At 40.3% G+C, this 23,793-nt stretch overlaps 1 protein-coding gene across 16 annotated transcripts in view; it reads right to left on the minus strand.

Moving 5' to 3' along the window:
- Positions 1-23,793, minus strand: part of BTRC (beta-transducin repeat containing E3 ubiquitin protein ligase) — a 278,342-nt gene that overhangs the window by 77,899 nt on the left and 176,650 nt on the right. The gene's annotated exons all lie outside the window — the stretch shown is intronic.

Here is a 23,793-nt window from a genome sequence, read left to right on the forward strand (position 1 = left end):
TCTAGTCTTTAATAAAATGTATATTTTCCAGCACCAAGGCTAGGAAATCCCCAATTTTATCACAAGACAAGAGACTCCTATTATGCAAGTTTAAAGCTGATCATAATCATAATAATAATAATAATGAATGAAATATGTAATAATAATATACAAGACATATATCAAGATTAAATAAGAACTCTGGAGACATGAGTTTCTGGTCTGAAATTAAAATTACGGAAAGTAGATTCCGAGGATCAATCTGCAGCTTTGAGGAGATCAGATAGAGCACCACCATGTTGAAAAACCGTGCTGGACAAAGCGCCTCTAGTGGAATGAGCGCCAAAGATCTATGCCTGCTAGAGACATAGCATATTTCATCCATCTAGCTAAGGTCGGAGGTGAGACTGGACGATGAGGTCTAACATAAGATAAAAGAAGTTGAGAAGAGGAAGAGAGACGTAAAGAAGATGTTCTAGATTCATAAGCTTTTAAGCAACGAACGACACAAAGTTGTTCGTTATGAGGAAAAGCGGGATAAAATATGTTACGTAAACTAGTTTTTGTGCATCTAAGAATAGTAAAATGTACACCATGAGGGGAAAAATTAATGTTGAGAAAATATCTAAAGCCATAACATCTCAACATTGAAGGATATAAGGCATAAAAGAACTGTAAGCTTAATGGATAAACGTTTTAAGGATAGGAGATCATTATCTGGCCAAGAAGATAAAAAAATCTTGAAGAATGTGAACATCCCAGATAAAATAATATTTGGGAGTGGGAGGACGTTTGAAAGAATACCATAAAGTAATTTACATATTAGAGGATGTTTGCCTATAAGTAAAAAATGTATGGGTTCATGGTAAAAAGATATGGCTGAACGATAAACGTTGATTGTACGGCAGGCCTTTCCCGAGTTAAAAGAGTCAGAAAAAATTTATAATATGATTTAGAGGTGCATTTTTGGGATCCAGATTCCTTTCCAATAACCAATTACTCCAGAATTTCCATGCAGAAAGACAGGCTTTCCTTTTACCAGGGGCCCAAACTTCTGATCAGATGTTTTGAGCCAATTGTGAAAGTCTAAAATCAGGTCTTTCTGACCCGATATGCACCAAGCTACTAGAGAGAGAAGTCCTGATTGTAAGAGAGGATGGGGAAATCCCGACAGATTGAAGAGAATGGAAGGATAAGTTGGAAGGATTCTGGGAAAATTGATAGTCATGCTCAGAATATGGGGGAACCATGTCTGAGTTGGCCACCATAGTGTTATCAGAATCAATGTGGATTTTTTAGCTTTAGCCTGAAGTAGGACTCTCGGAATGAGAGCGAAGGGAGGAAATGCATAGAGTATTCTGGATGGCCTGGTTTGAAGAAGGGCATCCGTGCCTAAGGCTTCGGGATCCGGACGCCAACTGAAAAATTGAGGAATTTGATGAGTCAGTCGAGATGCAAAGAGATCTAGATACATTGGTCCCCAGAAAAGATAGAGTTTCTGAAAGATTTCTCGGACCAACATCCAATCGCTCGAATCGGCAAGATAACGGGAATTCCAATCTGCTACCAAACTGGAAGTCCCCGGAAGGTATTCTGCTTTGAGAATGATATCCTTGTCTAGGCAGAAGTGCCAGAAATTCTTTGCAATGTTAGAAGTTTGGATTTCGTACCTCCTAGACGGTTCACATATTGTACCACCGAGATATTGTCCATCTTCAATACAATGCAGCAATGAGGTTTGTCCTTCGCAAAACTCTTTAGGGCGAATGATGCTGCTAGCAATTCCAAACAATTGATGTGGAGATGAGATTCTTATAGACCATTTGCCTCCTGTGGAAGAGGATCCACATCTGGTGCCCCATCCCAAGAGGCTGGCATCCGATTCTATGATGAGGTCTGGCATGGAATTGAAAATCGTTTTCCCGTTCCAAGCCTAAACGCGATTCAACCATCAAAGGAGTTCTTGTCTGGCCTCTGAATTTAAGGTAATCTCATCCGAGAAACCTAGACCATTTTGTAAATGTAATGCTTTCAGGCGTTGAAGAGCTCTGTAATGTAAGGGATCTGGGAAAATGGCCTGAATGGAAGCGGACAAAAGGCGACTATTCTTGCAATAGTTAAAGAGATGAGGGATTTGTTTAATACAGAACGGATTGCGTATAGTTTTCAGTTTCCTGGAAGGAAGACTCAAGCTGGCCAACTGAGTGTTGACCATGAATCCTAGAAATTCTACCTCCCGAGAAGGGGTCAGTATGGATTTCTTTTAGTTGATTACAAAACCCAAATTGTTAGAAGAGAAAGTCCATTGCATGTGGTGGTGAATGGGAGACCAGAGTATGCCATGATGAGGATATTGTCCAAATAGATGATTAGACGGGACACCACTGGTTTTAACAACTTTGTGAAACACCAGGGGGCGGATGATAAACCGAAGGGAAGGCTTAAAAATTGCCATTTTTTTGTTTTCCCATGTAAACTGGAGATAAGGTTGAGATTCTGGGTGCATAGACACCGTGAGATAGGCATCCTTCAAGACTATTTTGACCAACCAATCTCCTTGCCAAAGAAGGTCTCTCAGTAAATGGATGCCCTCCATTTTGAAATGTTGGTATTTTACAAATCCGTTAAAATGTCTTAGATTGAGTACGGGGCGATGACCTCCGTCTTTCTTCTTTACCAAAAACAGGTTGCTTAGAAAACCTGGAGTATGGAAAGGTATCTGAGTGATAGCTTTCTTGGAACATAGTACCTTGATTTCCAAGGCAATGAGTTTTTTTGTCTTGGTTGGAAAAATGAATGGGATGAGGCACCTGCCATTGAGTTGGAAGGGAATAAAATTCTATCTGATATCCCTTGATTGTGTTTAGCACCCAGGAATCTGACGTTAGAATAGACCAGTTTTGGAAAACATGGGTTTGTCTGCCTCCTAGGGGAAAGTGAGATTCTAGAGGAAGAAAAAGACTTACCTGAAGGTCGAGATCTGGGATAACCTCGTTGACCTCTGGCCCTCCATGGGCGACCGCTGGGTGGGAAGAAGGGAGTTGGTTGTTGAAAGGAAGATGTTAGGTGCGGTCATAGAATTAAGAGCCTTTATATGATCTGCGATCCATGGTTTGGCGGCCGGGAAAGCAGCGCTTGCCTCTCCCGGCCCTGACAAAAACCTTGGGGTTGAAGACTTTCTTCATGGAGGTTTGAGCCTTCTTCAAAGAAGAAAACATATTAACGTACTTGTTTAGGTCATTAACAAAAGAGTCTCCAAATAAAAAGACCTCTGTGGAAGTTGAGGGTTCAGATTGGGCTAGATTGACCACTTGTGGGTCATGTCTGAGTAATACAGATCTTCTGCGCTCACAATTTAGAGCTGCATTAGCATTGCCTAATAAACAGGCAGCTCTCTGAGCCTATCCTCTAAGGACCTGGATGTTTAAAGGGGTCTCAGAGGAAACTGACTCCTCAGTCATGTTCAATATTTTAGTAATAGGACCCAAAATGTCAAGCACCATGATTTGAATGGATCTAAAAGAGTGATCAATGCCCTTCTTAGCGTTAGGACCCGACTTAGATAAAAATGTTATCAAAGACAATCTATGTAAGAAAATCTATGTCTGGACTATTTGAAGATTTATGAGCTAAATATGGTCTTGGGCATTCTGCCCGTAGCTTGTTCCTAGAGTTTTTGTCTAGAGGTTTATTTATCCAGTATTCCAGAAATTTGGCCACTTGTGGATGGGGAAGCCATTCACCTGAACGAGGATGCTTAATGCTCTCTGGATGGAAGAATGGTTCTCCAACACTATCCAAGATCAAAGAAGATGGACCCTCAGTGGAAATTGAGGTATCCATTTCCTGATCAGAATCTTCTACAGAGACATAATTTTTGTCCTCAGAAGAGTCGTCAGAAGAAGAGCTTGAAGTGACAAAGGAATCTGGTCTCTTCCTATTGGAAGATGTCTTTGCCCCAACACTATGCACTTCCTCCTGGGCTGAGAGTTTTGGATGCACTTTTGCAGCATCAGTATTTTTATTGCGTGAAAGTTGCAATATATCTTCACCAGACTTTTTAGTGTGTTTTTTGGGTATTTTTGGAAGAATAGTTGAAGGATTAACTTCAATAAAATGTCTTTTTTGAATAGCTTTGCCTGATTTTTTTAAAACCCTTGGCAAGTTTTGCCACTGAATCCTCAGCGGATCAAAACTTGTCTGAAGGGGTAGAAGGCAATAATTGTAAAGGAGTAGTTGAGGAATGGGCCAAGGACATAGATATTGTCCTAGATATAGACTCCTGTAAAGAAGACATGGCGGATTGAATAGCTGTGTGAACAGACAAGTCCACCATGTTTTGTAAATGATTGTCCGCAGACATATCCTGTGTACCAGATATAGGCGATTTATTAATATCACGCTCAGTGGACATATTAGGAATTAGTATGTGAGGGAAGTAAAAGAAAATATTATATCTATAAGAAAATATAGGAAAATATCCTATGATAAAAATAATAATACAGATTCAATAATTAATTATAATATAAAATAATGGAGGAATGTATATAAGGATACAGGAGACGAGGATAATATCTGAGGTAGGTATAGGAATATAAAGAAATATATAAAAATGTACTTCTTATGCAATGTACAGTACATAAATTAGTCAAATATAAGGATACCGTGTGAATTTTATATACTATGAAGTATACATGCGAAGGTATACAGCGTATGTGAGGAGCTCTGAAGCCACGGGAGTATACAGCGTATGTGAGGAGCTCTGAAGCCACGGGACTCATCCTGTGAGATGCGATGCTGTGAGTAACAGGACAGCGCGAGTTGAGGCAGGAGGGGCGGGAAAGACATAAATCAGCTGACGACCAACTGATGTGAAGATACATCACACGGGGGACTGGAGAGGCGATTGAGACCCGAGGTAACTAGAGATGAGCGAACTTACAGTAATTCGATTCGTCACAAACTTCTCGGCTCGGCAGTTGCTGACTTTAGCCTGCATAAAGGAGTTCAGCTTTCAGGTGCTCTCGTGGGCTGGAAACTCTCTCCTAGGACTGCATCTACCTTTTCCAGCCCACCGGAGCACCTGAAAGCTGAACTCATTTATGCAGGCTAAAGTAAGCAAACGCCGAGCCGAGAAGTTCGTGACGAATCGAAGTACTGGAAGTTCGCTCATCTCTAGAGGTAACGTTTAACTGAATGCACGAGAGTAGAAAGAAAAGGGGGGGGGGGAGGGGGGAAGGGATAGCGTATACATTGTAGAAGATATCTAGAGAGAGGGAGGAAGGCGCCTCATGTGCGGGATCAGCAGATCTTGTTAGTGGGGGTGGGGGACGGTAATTCCCAAACCGCTTACCAAAGTTGGTTGTGCGCCCACACACAACAAGGTAAAATGCAGAAGAAATGTAAAAGAAGGTCCACTGCAGCCCTCCTGGGTAGAAGTAAAATCAAAACCGAATGACCATGGATTCCGGAGTTTGTTGGGCGCAGAGAGGAACCATCAGGAAGCCAAGTAAAATCAATGGATTTATTAAATGCAACGCGTTTTGCTGCGCATGCGCAGCTTCATCAGGCATAACAAGAGAAGGCTGGTAACAGATATATATACCTCCAGGAATTAACCATTAGAGTACTTTTTGAAAGAGTTGTTGCATAAAATTACATATCCACATATGAATGTGACAATATATAAAAAATATAGAAAAATATAAGTAAATATAAATAGACTGACGACAATCACAAAAATAAAACAATAATGTAGAAGCACAATGAAATCACATAAACATATAATATAATTATCTCATGTGGTGTGAATATACCCCACATGCGACTTAAGCAATCACACCGCTTGGTCACCGGTGCGGCATTCAACAACGCAAGTTGAATATTATTTCAAAATATATAGTATAGAACAATATGGACCTATAAGATACCATATGTGTTAGTTCAGAAAGCAAAAAATGAATTATATATCGCGCATATACCCATTTAGATAGTGCAGCGATATATAATTCATTTTTCACACCACATGCGATAATTATATTATATGTTTATGTGATTTCATTGTGCTTCTACATTATTGTTTTATTTTTGTGATTGTCGTCTGTCTATTTATATTTACTTATATTTTTCTATATTTTTTATATATTGTCACATTCATATGTGGATATGTAATTTTATGCAACAACGCTTTCAAAAAGTACTCTAATGGTTAATTCCTGGAGGTATATATATCTGTTACCAGCCTTCTCTTGTTATGCCTGATGCAGCTGCGCATGCGCAGCGAAATGCGTTGCATTTAATAAATCCATTGATTTTACTTGGCTTCCTGATGGTTCCTCTCTGTGCCGGACAAACTCCTGAATCCATGGTCATTCGGTTTTGATTGTAGAAGATAGGGAGCGTGGGGTGTGAAGAAAATAAGAGAATTATATAAGTATTGATATAGGAAGCGTGGGGAAACCACGGTACATCATGAGCCAAAGCAGGGAATGCAAGAGAGAGACTAAGAACGGAGAATAAAATAAAATATAAATTAAATATATATATATATATATATATATTAAATAAACCAGATATATATATATATATATATATATATACACAAGAAAACAATTAAGTTCTCAGAATAATACATGAGATTAATTACATATGAGTTTTAAACACAATACAGCTTATTAATATATGAGAAAAAATATCTGTTGTTGCCACTGGCAGCAGCAAGAAAGAGGATGTCACAGTTGGATTCAGCGGTTTTATGTACTATGCCACAAGCTAATTGGATGACCGTGTATACCTCATTTGCATATATTACATTTTGTATTTTTTCCTGTAACATGATTGGTTGCTACTGCAGTAGTAAATAGAAAGTAATTTGCATAATAGGAGTCTCTTGTCTTGTGATAAAATCGCTTATTCATGTGATCAATAGAACAGGGGACCTAGTGCCCTCCCCACCACAGCAGCTGTGTCCAGGGAATGTGAAATCAAAACCTATTGTTTAAATTGAGTTTTTATGTACAACCTACTTTTTTTAAATAATGTTTAGTAATATTTGTTCTAATTTATCACATATTATAAAATAATTTAGAATCTTGCATTCTCCATTTTGACCACTAGGCCTAAAACTAAGCTGAGACTTTCTGTTCTGTATGTGATAATGAGGCGAAGGCTGCTAGAAAATAAGGCCTCATTCAAATTCTGCATAATTTTGACAAGGAAATCCTCTGTGGATTCTGGCAGAATTCTTCAGAATCAGCACTTGTGTGTGGCAATCTGCGATGGAGAGTGAGCACCGTATCCATCCACTACAGAGTAGTGCCAGGAATTATCTGGGGGATTCCGCCAGAGGATCAAACATGTTACATATTCAGGCAGTATACAATTCTGCGTAGGAAGTTCCGCTAGGGAATTTCCGTAGTGCACTGAGCAACAGACTCTCATTCAGACCAATGAGAGTCTGCTCCATACAGAATATGAGTAGAATTTTCCTTGCAGAAATTTTGTAGATAGAGAAGACAATAGATGAAGCCCAAGCTCAGGTTCCCCTTTCTATAAAAGAACCTTTGCAAAGATCACAGAGCATGCCTAGTAAAGTTCCCCACTCATGTGAATGGGACAGCGTCCTTCCATTGTTGTCTATGTCCATGGGGCTTGCTGTAAAGTATTGCTCTAAATGATGTTAAAAACAGCTTAGGCAAGATGTCCGCCCCTATGATAATATACAAAAAATTATTTATATACATATATATACACACACACAAAGTCCAGGGTGAGCAGTACCTCAGTATAGAAAAGTCAGTCCGATGCAGGCAACGGTAAAGGCCCAGGTCCGGGTCCACTGTTCACTTATGCTTGAGAAAGGCTGCATGGGCGGCTGAAACGTAGCAAATTGGAATCAAGCCACCTTGAACCACTACTTCTGTATACATATATATATATATATATATATATACACATACATACATATACACACACACACACACACACACAAGTAGGCATGAACTGGCACTACTCGGATAAGTCTTTCTCTCAGAAGTAGGTCTACAGAGACCATTACACGTGGGTGGGAGACTATTATATGCACAGATGGAGGTACTGACCTATACAGTCCAGATTCAATACAATGCTTCCATGAGAAAAAAAAAAGGTGGCACTCAATATTCTTCTTGAATGTGCTTTATTCCATCCGGAATGGCGGGTACATGTTAGCGGGTGCAAAGGAGGAGCATTTTTGCGCCCTTTGCGCCCGCTAACATGTAACCCTCCCCCCTCCCCCGTTCCGAATGGAATACAGCACATTCAAGAAGAATGGTGAGTGTGATCTTTTCTTTTCTCATGGAAGATATATATATATGTATGTATGCAATCCCTTAGCATATACTTGTCAATATAAACCTATAAACCTGTGGGAGGAACCAGAGGCCACAAAATAAATCCACACGAAAAGGAGAATATGCAAACACTAAGCAAATGTGGTAAAGGACACTTGTTTAAACCAATAAGTTACAAAAAGAAATGATCATTATTTATTAGCTATAAAAAAAGGGGATCTTTCATTACACAATGCTATCCTGTTGAAGTGTAGAACATTATGGGAACAGGTCTGCCAGTCTATTAGCTCAAATCTAACAAATATATTGTACTATTTGACTACTAGGAAATATAAAGAATATAGTTTACTGTAGATATCCAAATGTATACACCCAGTCCGTCAATGACTGCTGATAGGGACAGAAAAAGCCCAAGTGGACTCATACCACAGACTCATAACACTGTTTATTCTAGGGTAGCAGGTATTCATCAAATGCCACAGTATTTTTTTGGCCTGCACGCTAGGCTGTCAGATCTGCTTAGAGGATAAAAAAAATGGTAGGCAGTATGAGGCTGTCGGGTACTATGTATAAACATGTCATCTTTTATACAAATTCAATATTTTTTTCAGAATTTTAATTAATTTACATTTTCAAGATGCTCAAAATAAAATATTGGTGACTTCTTTCTTTGCCAGTAGTGCCCCGGTTGACAGGTAAAAAGAAGCCATTATGTATTATTTTTTCGCTCAGAGGAGTAGGCACCATTTAACTGGTAAAGCAGGTCAGTGAGTTCGATGGCTGTGGGAAATGCTTCAGAGAGTTTTAGTGATGATACCAATCTAGGATGTTAATGACAGTAGTGTTAGAGAATAGATTTTACGATCTAACTTTCAATTACAGATACAGTAGCTGGTGCAGCAAATTAAAGCTTACAGTACACACACCGTGTAGACACTAATCACAATATGAGTAATAGCTTCTCCGAGATGGCTCCAAAAATACCTGGGAAGGATTTATACCTTATCGGGTCTACAAAAGTTTCAAAGCAATATGGTACCTAATTGTAGAAGAGGTGCGTATTGTTATGGTACAATAAAGCATATAATCTGCATTATGTAGGGCATTTTTATGGATGGTCGCTCTGGTTTCAGATTCGGCAGTAAGTTTCACTAATGTCGTCCGCAGAGACACTGGAAATGTTCTGGCTTAAGAACATGCCCAAGAGATTAATCTGGTCAATAAAACATCTACCTTGGTGCTGTTCATCCTCTATAACTGTCTATCCTGCTATATTGGGTGACCTAAAAAAACACAAGTCAACGTGTGTGTAAAAACAGTAGGGTGCTCAACCTGATTTATTCTTCTGGACTTCTGTTAAACACTTTACACTGTAAAGGTCCAAGGCAAAGTGGAGCCATTTTGTCTTAAATCACACCTCTCCTTTCAAGTAACTTGGACAGGATAAGCTGTCATGCCGAGTACATGAAGGGCAGCACTTGTTCTATTTTTGACCAGTTTTCTCCTCTGCAGGCTCCATTTCTACTTTTAAGTTGTCTCTAAGCTAGTGGGTGCAGCATAGCCTTTGTGAAGGCTCCCATTTACTGAACACACAGAAGAGGGCACCCTGCTCTTCTATTTCTTTTAGCAAAACCTAAACAACAGCAGCAGCATGGAGGACATTATAGAGCAGTAGTGAACAGTATAACTGTTACTTTAGTCCTGTTTCAAGGTCTGATGTTGACTTACACAGTAGCCATCTATAGGTGGATATTTTCTTCCTTGTGGAAGAGAGCTAATATGTATCCTCCTTTCTATAAACACACCTTGATAAAGTGCAACTAGTACTTGCATTCTACTGCCAAGCACCATAATGTTCAGGTCTTTGGGACATTGTTTCTTAGATTACTTTACCTTTATTCCATAGCAGAAAATCATTCTATCAACTGCAAAATAACATGGGGTCCATCGGGAAAAAAATACAACCATATAAACCTCTGACATAAGAATTGAAGTTAGAAAGCATTTTGGAACAAAAATCTACAAAATCTATAAATCTAAGCAAAAAGCCATCAATATCTTACAGAATATGCTTTTTTTTCTGGAGTCACTTTTATGCAATGTGGTATGGTATATACCACATTGCATAAAAGTGACTCCAGAAAAAAAAAAAATCTTAGGTAGACTGAATAATGTCTGCGTGCATTAGCTTTGGCATAAGATGCTCCTATATTTGGAATAATGAAGTACGTTACTTAAACAGGTCTTGTGGCTCATAAAATAGGCGGGCATGGCTAACCAGAAAAGGGTTGTAGATCCACAGAAAGGAGCGTTGCTTAAAGTACAACAAAATGTGCCAAAATTTCTACAAAATGTTGGCATGCAATCTTGGTATAAATCAATAGTTGGTACAAAAAATTAGGTCTAGAACTTACCAAATATGTGAAAAATAAAAAGCATCTTTAGCCCTGGTTTACAATGCTTGTTTTTACAGATTGATATTGATGTAAAGTTTGACACATTAAAAGAGAAATGTCATGGTTTTTAAACATAATAATGTGCAGCAAATGTCTACTGGGTGGCCAAGAACTCTATGACTTATCCCCAGCCTTGTGCTGAATTTTCACATATGCTCTAGATATAGCAACACTGAAAGGAAATGTGGGAGGCAGATAGGTTGAAGGCACTAACAAAATCAGGCTGATGCAATGGCCTCCTGTCACTTAAAGGAGAAGTCCCATGTAGGGGTCCCAGCGGTTGGTCCCCCATGAGACACCAATTAGATAAATTATCCTACATGGGGCTTCTCCTGTAATAAATTTCACTGATCAATTGTTAAATTTCACACCATAAAGCTATCAGGTTAAATGTGTTTCCACCTGGCCACATTTCTTACACTATTATGTGTCAATGTAGTAAAAACATCTTCAGGTCTACATCACATGAAACCTTCTTCATTACCTGTTGACCTCCATGTCCTCCTACTTCCCATCACCTTTATGTGGTGATGCTGCATAAATCATTGGTCGCGGCATATCAATTAAAGCTACTGCTTTGTATACTGGATAACAATAACTTGGTTCCTTTCCAACAATAACATTTCCCGAACCTATGCGGGGACGCCACAGATGCCATGTTTTCTAGGGCATTACCCATCTCTCTGGAACTAAATGGGTTGTGCTAGGCTTGATACAGTAAAAGGGGAAACATCATAATGTTTAATTATAAGAAATTATTGAGATCGGCACAAACATCAGCCGGGTACCTCCGCACTGCAGAGAGCTCTAAACTTGTTACCGTTAATGGTCTAAATTTCACTGTGCTAATCATTTCAGGACAGAAGCCTTTCTTGATAACCTAATGAATTATTCTAACATCCTTCAGCAAAAAAAAAAAAAACCTCCATGACAGCACTAATTACAAGACGTTCTCCCAGTGGTTATGTAAAATATGACAGAGCAGCAGTACCGGGAATTGGAGAAAGCGGCTTCTAATTTCCACAGAGAAACTGACAAACACCTCTCTTTCATCTCTCCGAGCTCTCAAGTAAGATTTAACTTTCTCATTTAGTTAATTACCGTATGAGGCTCATCATTCCCAGGATCAGAGCGGCACGGAGCCTTTATCGTGTTAACTTGTGAACTTGATAGATGGCTGCTGCTAAAACTTAATAACTTCACCCCCCGGCAAATTGTAAGATAAATATAATAGAAGGAACTGACAGTAAAATCCTGCCAGAAATCAGCAATGTGTTTATGTTTTTTTTTGTAGGCTGAAAAAAAAAAAAACACATAACAAAACACAAAAACACAAAAAATAAATAAATAAATAAATAGAATCCAATTACTGGCAGTGTGTCACCAAGATTTAATGCACTCCAGGAGATTTAAAGTTTCAGACGGACTCCTAAAAAAAACTTGGGTTTCTTTACTCAAAAAGTTGGTGAGTTGAAGATAATCTATGAAAGGTAACAATAGTCTTTAGAACTGAAGGAAAATGATTTCTTTTGCTCTTTTAGAAATCACTATTACTTGTTTGATGCCCTTTTGTGCATCAAACAAAAAAAAAAAAAAGTTTAAATGCCCTTACCGGGCCCAGATCTACCCTCCAGCTCCATATGGGTTTCTTAACAGGTAACCTAAGTAATAGAAAACATGTGACTAAGATTTTATTATAGTAAGACATCAAATACATGGCTGTATTATGGCTCCAATAAACCTCTAAGCCATGATAAAGCATGATGTCTACCTTTAATTTCATTAAAGTGGTACTCCACCCCTAGACATCTTCTCCCCTTTCCAAAAGATAGGGGAAAAGATGTCCAATCGCGGGGGTCCCGCCACTGGGATCCCCTGCGATCTCTACTGCCTGATGACGGGCGATACAGGGGCCGAAGTATTGAGACGTCACAGACCCCCCCCCTTGTGACGTCACGGCCCACCCCCTCAATGCAAGTCTATGGGAGGGGGCATGGCAACAGTCACGCCCATTCCCATAGACTTGTATTGAGGGGGCGAGGACATGACGTCACGATACTCTGGCCCCTATATCGTCAGTCATCTGGACCGATGCAAAATTCGCTCCGTGCAGCAGATGACACAGGGTGCTGCAGGAGAGATCGCTGGGGTTCCCAGCGGCGGGGAACAATACCCTACCTGTAACCCAATTAAAATTTAACTTTTATTCTTATTCATTAAAAAATGTCTGTGACAACGAGAAAACTTATATATAGTTAAAACGGTCAGGAGATACAGAGTGTCTTCTGGTATAAGCCCACTAGGTGGTGCTACAACTCTGGTGTTATAATTTAAAATAATTAAAGTTATAATTAAACCCATAACCCAATGGGACCTTTTTTGTTGAATTTAAGTTGTGCCCAACCCAAATTGGGTACATGGGTAGATATGAAGGTTTATTGCAGGCTCTGTGTTAAGATTTAGGTTTTGAGTCATCATGGTTCATGTTGAGTTCTGGATAATCGGACTCACCCAGGACTTAGATTCTGGCCAAACACACAAGATCGCTCATAGTCCAAAACTGTCCCCCCACTTCTACATAATCATGCATAATCCAAGGATAGCAAAATATTCAACGTTTCATCCAGTTTCCTACTGTAGCAATTATTTGGCTTAAACTGAAATGAGAACTGTCGGATACACAAACTTTTTATTTGTTGTATATCTTGGCAAAATATTACCCTTTCTAATGTACTTTGTAGGTCATCTCACACTCTGAACTGCTCTGGGATGTGTATAGAAGAGTGAGGGAGGAAGTTCTCCCCTGTATGGCTTCAGATTATGTCACACCTGATCGGGAAAGCACCTTCCCTGGTTTGTGAATCTGACTGAGTATGAGCAGAAAATACAGAGCAATATCAAGGTAGAAGACTAAAAAATTATAAAAATAAAGGCAGGGGTGGTTTATCATGATGGGGGCAGTGAACTGGGTGGATAACATTTAACAAGATCATGAGAGGTATTCTTTAAATTTTAAAGTGTGGTGTGTTCAGATATGGTATAAAATCTTGATTGTAACGAGTAGTTTTTAGAGTTACTGTTGCCTTTCTGTCATTTTGAACCAGTCTACTCAATCTCCTCTAACCTCTGACAGCAACAAGACATTTTCATCCACTCAACTGCTGATCACTGGATATTTTCCCTTTTTGGGACCATTCTCTGTAAACCCTACAGATGGTTGTATGTAAAAATTCCAGTAGATCAGCAGTTTCTGAAATGCTCAGACCCACCAGTCTGACATAAAGAACGATGCCTCATTCAAAATCACTTAAATCCTCTCCATTCTGATGGATGGGTTAAACTTCCGTTGTCTTGAACACATCTGCATGTCTAAATGCATTGAGTTACTGCTATGTGATGAGCTGATAAGCTATTTGTGCTAACAAACAATTGAACAGGTGTACCTATTAAAGGGAACTAATCAGTAGATTTTAGTATATATGATTAGATGCTCATTATATATACTAAAATCGGTCTCCTCATTATCCCCGGGGAATTTTTGGCCCCCAGGGATGGTGAAGATATTAAGTAATGAAAGTCCCCTACGGCCACTCCGCAAGTAGTCCCCAGGGTGGGGACTTGAGCTTACCAGCACCCGTCGCTACCCATTGCTCCGGCCATGGTTCTGCCATGTCGGCTCGATTGACTGCTTGCGTCATCGATCTGCTCCCTAAGCAGATGGAGCACAGCGGTGACACGAGCTGTCCATTAAGACGATGGGACCACGGCCAGAGCCATGGGTGCTGGTAAGTAGAAGTCCCCACCCAAGGGACTATTTGCAGGGCAGCCAGGGGGACTTTGAACCTTAATATCTTCACCATCCCTGGGGGCAAAAACATCCTTTGGGGATGGTGAGAATAACGATTTTAGCATATATAACGCATTGTTAAGCTACATATATGCCAAAATCTACTGATTAGTTCCCTTTAAAGTGGCTGGTAGTTTATGTATACCTTGCAAGGATCAAAAAATGTCTCATGCTGCGGGATAGAGACTGTGCCCCACTGGCAAATTATTCGTGGTGAAAAAGGGGGGACGTATACAGATACATATTCTAGAAATTGGTTCCCTCACTATGCCACTGGATGCCTCACCCACTACCCAGTTGCTGTGTAAGGTCTGGGGACCTGCTAGAAGTATACTTGTGATGACGAAATTTACACCCTTGTGGTACAACCCTGGTCTGTCAAAATATTCTTCTTTTCAGAATACAGGTATTTGGGAGGGAATAAGTAGAGGAACAGTTGTGTGTGAATGGTGTATTTAAGACCTAGGGGGATCTCCAGGCCAAGTTCGAGCTGCCTTGTTCCTCCTATAGATATTTACAACTATGTCATGTGTATGAGGCACAGGGTAGATGGAGGTTGTTGGAGATCCGCTCTAAGGCGGTTTTGGAATCACTGACTTGGACTCTGCTAGGGTTATTTCATGGCTCTATAAAGAACTTTTACAATCTTTCCATGAGTAGTTTCCCTTATTGGTTCGGGGTAAATGGGAAGGTGATTTAGGCCCTTTTTCGGATGAGGAGTGGAATACTTACAGTGGGGATCAAAAGTTTGGGCACCCCAGGTAAACATTTGTATTAATGTGCATAAAGAGGCCAAGGAAAGATGGAAATATCTCCAAAAGACATCAAATTACAGATTAGACATTCTTATAATATGTCAACAAAAGTTAGATTTTATTTCCATAATTTACACTTTCATAATAACAGAAAACAAAAAAATGGCATTTGCAAAAGTTTGGGCACCCTGTACTGCCCCCTTTGGCAAGTATCACAGCTTGTAAACGCTTTTTGTAGCCAGCCAAGAGTCTTTCAATTCTTGTTTGAGGTATCTTTGCCCATTCTTCCTTACAAAAGTCTTCCAGTACTTTGAGATTTCTGGGCTGTCTGTCACGCACTTCTCTTTTAAGGTCTATCAATAGATTTTCAATTATGTTGAGGTCAGGAGATTGTGAAGGCCATGGCAAAATCTTCAGTTTACGCCTCTTGATGTAATCCTCTGTGGATTTCGAGGTGTGTTTAGGATCATTATCCATTTGTAGAAGTCATCCTCTCTTTAAAGGGGTACTCTGGTGCTTACACATCTTATCCCCTATCCAAAGGATAGGGGATAAGATGCCTGATCGCAGGAGTCCTGCAGCTGGGGACGCCCGGGATCATTCACACGGCACCCCGTTTGTAACCAGTGCCCGAAGCGTGTTCGCTCCGGGTCCGATTACGGTTGACCGCAGGGTCGGCGGCGTGTGACGTCACGCCTCCGCCCCCTTGTGACGTCACGCTCCGCCCCTCAATGCAAGCCTATGGGAGGGGGCGTGATAGCTGTCACACCCCCTCCCATAGGCTTGCATTGAGGGGCGGAGCGTAACGTCACACGGGGCGGAGGCGTGAAGTCACGTGCCGCCGGCCCTGCGGTCGACCGTAATCAGACCTGGAGCGAACACGCTCCGGGCACTGATTACAAACGGAGTGCCGCGTGCATGATCCCAGGTGTCCCCAGCTGCGGGACTCCCGCGATCAGGCATCTTATCCCCTATCCTTTGGATAGGGGATAAGATGTGTAAGCACCGGAGTACCCCTTTAACTTCAGCTTTTTCACAGATGGCATCAAGTTAGCATCCAAAATTTGCTGAAATTTTATTGAATCCATTTTTCCTTCTACTCATCAGATGTTCCCTGTGCCACTGGCTGCAATACAACCCCAAAGCATGATTGATCCACCCCCATGCTTAACAGTTGGACAGAGGTTCTTTTCATAAAATTCTGTTCCCCTTCTTCTCCAAATGTACCTTTGCTCATTCCGGACAAAAAGTTCAATTTTAACCTCATCGGTTCACAGAACTTGTATCCAAAATGCATCAGGCTTGTCTATATGTTCATTTGCAAAGTTCAAACGCTAATTTTTGTGGTGAGGACGTAGAAGAGGTTTTCTTCTGATGACTCTTCCATGAAGACCATATTTGTACAAGTATCTCTTTATAGTGGAATAGTGTACCACAACTCCAGTGTCTGCCAGATCTTTCTGGAGGGATTGTGCAGTCAAACGTGGGTTTTGAATAGTTTTTCTCACAATCCTGAGAGCTGTTCTGTCTGATATTTTTCTTGGTCTTCCAGATCTTGCTTTAACTTCCACTGTTTTCGATGACTGCCATTTCTTAATTACATTCCGAACAGAGGATATTGACATCTGAAATTTTTTTTGCTATCTTCTTATAGCCTTCTCCAGCTTTGTGAGCGTCAACTATTTTCCGTTTCAGATTTCTAGACAACTGCTTAGAAGAACCCATGGTGCTGATTGTTGGGGCAAGGTCAGATGAGTCTGGGCATTTAAAACCTTTGAGACTGACATCACCTGGTCTTCCCAGATGATGATTGAGAACAATCCATGATACTGGCAGGTCTCAGCTTTGCAAAGGGGGCAGTGCATGCTATAAATTCTGCAGGGTGCCCAAACTTTTGCAGACGCCATTTTTTAGTTTTCTGTTATTTTGAAAGTGTAAATGATGGAAATAAAATCTAACTTTTGTTGACAAATTATAAGAATGTCTCATCTGTAATTTGATGCATTTTGGAGATTTTTTCATCTTTCCTTGGCTTCTTTATACACATTAATACAAATTTTTACCTGGGGTGCCCAAACTTTTGATCCCCATTGTATTTGTCACATACTTCCTTGCTGTCCCACTTTGAAGTTAAAGGGGTTGTAACACTCAGGTTTCTGAAGACAGGAACTCCGGTGTATGTGGATCCGCTGGACCTGTGTGGCAGATGACTTGGACCGTGCCAGGGAGCGGAGTCTAAGGTGCCGCTGGTCTTCAACAGAGCCCGGCGCAAAGCAGGATGGGCTTGCTGCTGCAGGCGACACCCAGGTCGCTATCCCCGGCACGGCTCAACCACACAGGCGGCTGAGGAGATGCGAAGCACAGAAGGGATGAGACCACTCATAGTCAGGATAGCTATAGGTCAGGGAAGGCATCACAGTAGCGTAGTCGAGACATAGCAGAAGTTCAGTAGGCAGGCGGCAGAGAAGCAAGGTTGAGGTCAAAAGAGCAGGAGATCTGGTACACGGCAAGACAATACTATGGAATGCTTTCACTAGGCACAAGGCAACAAAGATTCGGCAGAGAACTGAGGAGGGTGGAGGAATTTATCAACAAGACACAGGTGGTTACACTAATGAGCGTACTGGCCCTTTAAATCTTAACGCTCTGGCGTGCGCACGCCCTAAGGGACGGGGACGCGCGTGCCGGAGCAGAGAGGCGGGAGCAGAGGCAGGGGAATCACCCGGAGAGTGACGGACTGGGGCTCGCATGCGGGTGCATCCCGCAATGCGAGTCCCAGCCCCGCCGGCAGCAGAAGGTAAGGGGACCATGCGCTCACGGCCAGCGTGTGAGGCCAGAGCGCATAGCGTAACAGGGGTACTCCGGTGGAAAACATTTTTTTTTTAGGTCTTTATAAGTCAGCTGGTGCCATAAAGTTAAACAGATTTGTAAATTACTTCTATTAAAAAATCTTCACCCTTCCTGTACTTTTTAGCAGCTGTATGCTACAGAGGAAATTCTGTCCCTTTTGAATTTCTTTTTTGTCTTGTCCACAGTGCTCTCTGCTGACACCCGATTCCTGTATCAGGAACTGTCCAGAGCAGCAAAGGTTTGCTATGGGGATTTTCCTGGTACGGACATCAAGTGTCAGCAGAGAGCACTGTGGACAAGACAAAAAAGAAATTCAAAAAGAATAGAATTTCCTCTGTAGCATATAGCTGCTAAAAGGGACAGGAAGGGTAAATATTTTTTTAATAGAAGTAATTTACAAATCTGTTTAACTTTCTGGCACCAGTTCATTAAAAGAAAAAAAAAAGTTTCCCACCAGAGTACCCCTTTAACCGCTTATTACAGTTGCTTCTCCCACAGAGGATGTACAAAACTCCAGCACTTCTACATGGGTCTGGGTCTCCATCCTGATTCTTATTGCCCAAGGTGTTGTCAGGTGGGGGCCAAATTGTTTCACATCGTCTGGGATTGTCCATCATTGGCTCCTTACTGGAGGGAGGTGCTCTCACTTGTCCATATGGTGTATTGGATAGTTGTGTCAATGGAGCCTAAGTCATGTGTACTGGGTCTCATAGGGTGCAGGACAAAGCCCTTGAGGGTCGAACTGGGTAAACTCTGAATATTGTATCAAGCCAGTAAACTCATAACGCAATACTGGATAAGAGCTAGACCCCTAGAGTTGCTGATATTATTGCACGGGTTTTCGCTTATGGTCCGGTGGGAAAGAAGGATTTATGAAAAAACTTAAGGCCGTCATAAGTTTAATAGGTTATGGGGTCCTTGGGAGCATGAGTATAGGCGGGTCCCAGATAACCCTTCATGAACTCTATTCCCTTACATACAATGGAGCCTAAGAAGGATCCCTTATATACATTGGAGCCTAAGAAGGATGCCTTTCTGTTCACTGACCTTTCCTCCCATCTTGTTTTTACACCCTTCTGTGTTCCTGTATGTCTAATGTCTCCCATGTAGTTGCTGTTATTATTTCTGATTATTTGGCTACATGCGTCCTGCCTCATGGACTTATGGTGGACTTGGGACTGTTCTGTTAGGGGAGAGGGTGGGTGCTGTTATTGGGGAGGTGGGGTGGATCTAGGGGCAAGAAATGGGGTTTATGTTCTTTCTGTATGAAATTTTATAAAAAGATCTGAAAAAAAAAAATAATAATTTTATGTCGCATCCATAGGTCTACCAAGGACCTTAGGACTGCAGGACACATATGAACCCAGCCTTAAAAAGGCATACATAATGTGCTATTATTAGTGGGAAGTTTATTCTATTTTTTGTTTCAAGGCATTGGGCATCCACAAGTCAAGTGTAGTTTTCTTTAATACAGTTAAAAGCATTATTTAATTTAATAAGTTATTTATTTATTTTTTTGTAGATAGCACTATCATTTTTTGTTTTATCTCAACAGTGCTGAAGAAGACATGGAGACAACAGATCAATCCTTGTTAGATTTTATACTGGTTAAATTTTATTTTTTCTTAGCCCTAGGTTTTGTTTGATTTACAGTTACTTTATGCATCACTAATGTATTGTTTTTTTTTTATATATAAAAAATAAAAAAAGATACATATTATTTCCAAATACTTTTGCTACAAAATAAACACTTGCTGTGTCACTGGGTGTGGGGGTGAAATAAATGAATACACTGTTATAAAATATAAAGAATGATTTATATACAGTCATGGCCGTAAATGTTGGCACCCCAGAAATGTTTCAAGAAAGTGAAGTATTTCTCACAGAAGAGGATTGCAGTAACTCATGTTTTGCTATACAAACACGTTTATTGCCTTTGTGTGTATTGGAGCTAAACCAAAAAAGGGAGGAAGAAAAAGCACATTGGACATAATGTCACACCAAACTCCAAAAATGGTCTGGACAAAATTATTGGCACCCTTTAAAAATTGTGGAAAAATATGATTGTTTCAAGCATGTGATGCTCCTTTAAACCAACCTTGGGCAAGTAGCAGATAAAAAGGAGAGAAGTTCACTTAGTTTTTGCATTGTCTGTCTGTGTGTGCCAAACTAAGTAAACATGGACAACAGAAAGAGGAGAAGAGAACTGTCTGAGGACTTGAGAACCAAAATTGTGAAAAAATATCAACAATCTCAAGGTCACAAGTCCATCTCCAGAGATCTAGATTTGCCTTTGTCCACAGTGCGCAATATTATCAAGACGTTTGCAACCCATGGCACTGTAACTAATCTCCCTGGGCGTGGATGGAAGAGAAAAATTGATGAAAGGTGTAGATACAGGATTGTCCGGGTGGTGGATAAGCAGCCCCAAACAAGTTCCAAAGATTTTCAAGCTTTCCTGCAGGCTCAGGGAGCATCAGTGTCAGCGTAAACTATCCATTGACATTTAAATGAAACTAACCGCTATGGCAGGAGACCCAGGAGGACCCCACTGCTGACAGAGAGACATAAAAAAGCAGGACTACATTTTGCCAAAATGAACTTGAGTAAACCAAAATCCTTCTGGGAAAATGTCTTGTGGACAGATGAGACTAAGATAGAGCTTTTTGGTAAAGCACATAATTCTACTGTTTACCGAAAATGAAATGAGGCCTACAAAGAAAAGAACACAGTACCTACAGTGAAATATGGTGGAGGTTCAATGATGCTTTGGGGTTGTTTTGCTGCCTCTGGCACTGGGTGCCTTGAATGTGTGCAAGGCATCATGAAATCTGAGGATTACCAATGGATTTAGAATTGCACTGTACAGCCCAGTGTCAGAAAGCTGGGTTTGCATCTGAGATCTTGGGTCTTCCAAGGGAAATTGACCCCAAGCATACACAAGAAGCACCCAGAAATGGATGGCAACAAAGCGCTGGAGAGTTCTGAAGTGGCAGCAATGAGTCCAGATCTAAATCCCATTGAACACCTGTGTAGAGATCTTAAAATTGCTGTTGGGAAAAGCCCTTCCAATAAGAGAGACCTGGAGCAGTTTGCAAAGGAAGGTCCAACATTCTGGCTGAGAGGTGTAAGAAGCGTATTGATGGTTATAGGAAGCGACTGATTTCAGCAATTTTTTTTCTAAAGGGTGTGCTACCAAATATTAAGTTAAGGGTGCCAATAATTTTGTCCAGCCCATTTTTGGAGCTTGGTGTGACATTATGTCCAATTTGCTTTTTTCCCCTTCCCTTTTTTGGTTTTATTTCCACACACACAAAGGGAATAAACATATGTATAGCAAAATATGTGTTACTGCAATCCTTTTCTGTGATAAATACTTCATTTTCTTGAAAAATTTCAGGGGTGCCAACATTTAAGGCCATGACTGTACAGGTCAATGACACTAAAAATGTCAGTCTAAAGTAATAGGAGAGCCTGGTTTTAACTGTAAAAATAATGGCTGAAAGTACATTTTTCCAATTGCTCGAGATGCCTAGTTTAAGGGGTATTCCAGCACTTTTCCTGTTTCCTCTTCTACTTCCGATACAAGTGCAGGACCTGTTGGCACAGCTGATCACTGGCGGACGGGATAATGCTGTGGCCAGTAAATAGCTGAGTGGGTAGGTTGCTCAATTTACGGGGCTGCTAGAAGCAAACAAAGCATGTCAATCCAATAACAGCAAGCAGAAATCTATAAAAAGGTAAAACATATGAATCAAACTTCCAATAATAAGATTTATTTAAAATAAACCAGAACATTTGTACATGACACTATGAACATAGTGATATTTAATCGGTGTTACTGTAGGAAAACAACTTAACAATACAAATCACTACACTGTTTATATCGATATTTAAATTCAATATGTGGTATCACTCTCTTGAAAGTGTCCACCAAACATTAGAAGAAAGTCTTTTTTATATCAAGGAAGATTGCATAACTTGCAACTCAGAACGAAGCCTTATTAACGATAACCTTCTGCGACATGGAACCATTTAACAAAAATCTTCTGCATAACTGGTTAATCCAATTCTGTACACACAATGAATAAAGTTAATTTAACAATTTACATGATAACAGGACTAAAACAAATCACAAAAGAATAAATGGCAAATAAAGCCTGTGAGCTATTAATTGGGCAAGTTAAAACAAAGCTTCATAAAAAAATTACAATATGAAATCTTTTTACAATTCAGGCATCCAGGTAAAAGGTTAGAGGTTGAAAGCATATAAATTATACAAGACCTATCTATAGAAAAGGAAAGTTCATAGTTTTAATAGGAAATACTCAAAATAAGCCTTAGACCAGTTCCACATGAGGGTAATATGGGTCCGAAGGAACAAAAAAAATCATCTGTATTAAGCTTGTGTGAAACCAAAACAGGCCACTTTCGCATGGTGGTATATTGGTCAGTACTTTGTATTAGTATTTGTAAGCCAAAACAGATCTATGGATTATAGTTTTTCTTTGTAAAGGTTTCACTCCTAGTTTTGGCTTCAAAATACTGATACAAAGTACTGACACCATTGCGGTCAGTGTCCTGCACTGAGCTCTCATTTTGGAATGACCAAAAGGACATGAACAGGAACTGCAGCGGGACCAGCGAAGGACTGCAGGGTGGTGAGTATAACTTTTTTAACGTCCCCTATATAATCTTTTTATGCCTGAAAATGTTACCGAAAAAAAAAATTGAGAAAATAACATTTCAAAAGACATTGGGGGAAATGTATCAAAACCTTTCATAAAGGAAAAGTTGCCCAGTTGCCCATAGCAACCAGTTTGCGTCTTTCATTTTTCACAAGGCCTCTGCAAAATGAAATAAGCAATCTGATTGGTTGTTATGGGCAATTGGGCAACTTTTCCTTTTCACAGGTTTTGATGAATCTCCCCCATTGCTCTGATGTTGCCCTAGAAAATAAGCTAGTTTGCCATAAATATTATGAAGCAATATAGATCACTAGAGGTCTCATATCATTAGAATGCTGTGTAATAATTTTATCATTCCATGACAAAAGTAAAAAAAAAGCCTAAAAACTGTGAAATGTGATCTCAGAGAAGATGATTTATGCATTAAAAAGTAAGTAGACTCCAAGGCCACACAGGGCTGTCAGACCATATCGATTCCTAAGCTAGCAGTGTTCTATGCCACATGTATCATGTAATAAACAAAGTCTTATGAAGCAAAGGGTGATTGGCAGCTCTGCCTCTACTATGGGTCTCTGGCAGCTGTTTTCTAATCTGGGCTTGCCCCTGGGGGGGGGGGGGGGGGGGCTCAATTGAAGTCAATATCTCAACCACACTCAATAGGCTGAAAACTACATACAGGAGTGAGCTCCAACATCATGAACTACATGGTGCACTGGTTTGTAGAAGCAATGTATAATTTTACAATAACTAATGACGTAATGTTCATAAAACACTAAATATGGCTGACTTATGGTTTTGATCTAAGGAAAACCTTTAAATTGCCCTATAGAGAATGTAACAAACAATTTATACTTGCCAACAGTCCTGTTTCTGGCAGGACCATCCTGT

The sequence above is a fragment of the Hyla sarda genome, chromosome 7 (assembly GCF_029499605.1).
Source record: "Hyla sarda isolate aHylSar1 chromosome 7, aHylSar1.hap1, whole genome shotgun sequence".
Classification (NCBI taxonomy): Eukaryota; Metazoa; Chordata; class Amphibia; order Anura; family Hylidae; genus Hyla; species Hyla sarda.